Source organism: Sinocyclocheilus grahami, unplaced genomic scaffold (genome assembly GCF_001515645.1).
Source record: "Sinocyclocheilus grahami isolate Dianchi unplaced genomic scaffold, SAMN03320097.WGS_v1.1 scaffold1361.1, whole genome shotgun sequence".
Lineage (NCBI taxonomy): Eukaryota > Metazoa > Chordata > Actinopteri > Cypriniformes > Cyprinidae > Sinocyclocheilus > Sinocyclocheilus grahami.
The window spans coordinates 275,650-276,213 of record NW_015506540.1 but is presented as its reverse complement, the minus strand read 5'-3'; positions in this window follow the sequence as shown (position 1 = coordinate 276,213).

The following is a 564-nucleotide window of genomic DNA, read 5'->3' as shown; positions in this document are numbered from 1 at the left end:
ATTGAGAGGATGATTTGATATGATAAAATGATATTTATATGATAATTTTATGATATTTTTCCTTCTAACAAAAATTATATTTAAAGGGATAGTTCACCCAAAAATGAAAATTTGATGTTTATCTGCTCACCCCCAGGGCATCCAAGATGTAGGTGACTTTGTTTCTTCAGTAGAACACATATAATGATTTTTAACTTTAACCGTTGCAGTCTATCAGTTGTATAATGCATGGCAATGGTAACAAAATCTATGAGAGTAAAAAAAACATGCACAGACAAATCCAAATTAAACCCTGCGGCTCGTGACGACACATTGATGTCCTAAGACACGAAATGATCGGTTTGTGCGAGAAACCGAACAGTATTTATATAATTTTTTACCTCTAATACAACTTTATGTCCAACTGCTTTGGGCGCAATACGGTGCGTGAGGTGTGTACGTGCTCTGGCGTAGTTTACATTAATGGGTGTGTTGATATCCAGCCGAAGAGCAATCAACCATAACTTCAGGTGAGCAGGCTCAAAAGTTGGGAATACGTGGAAAGTCACCACTCCCGAATGAGTT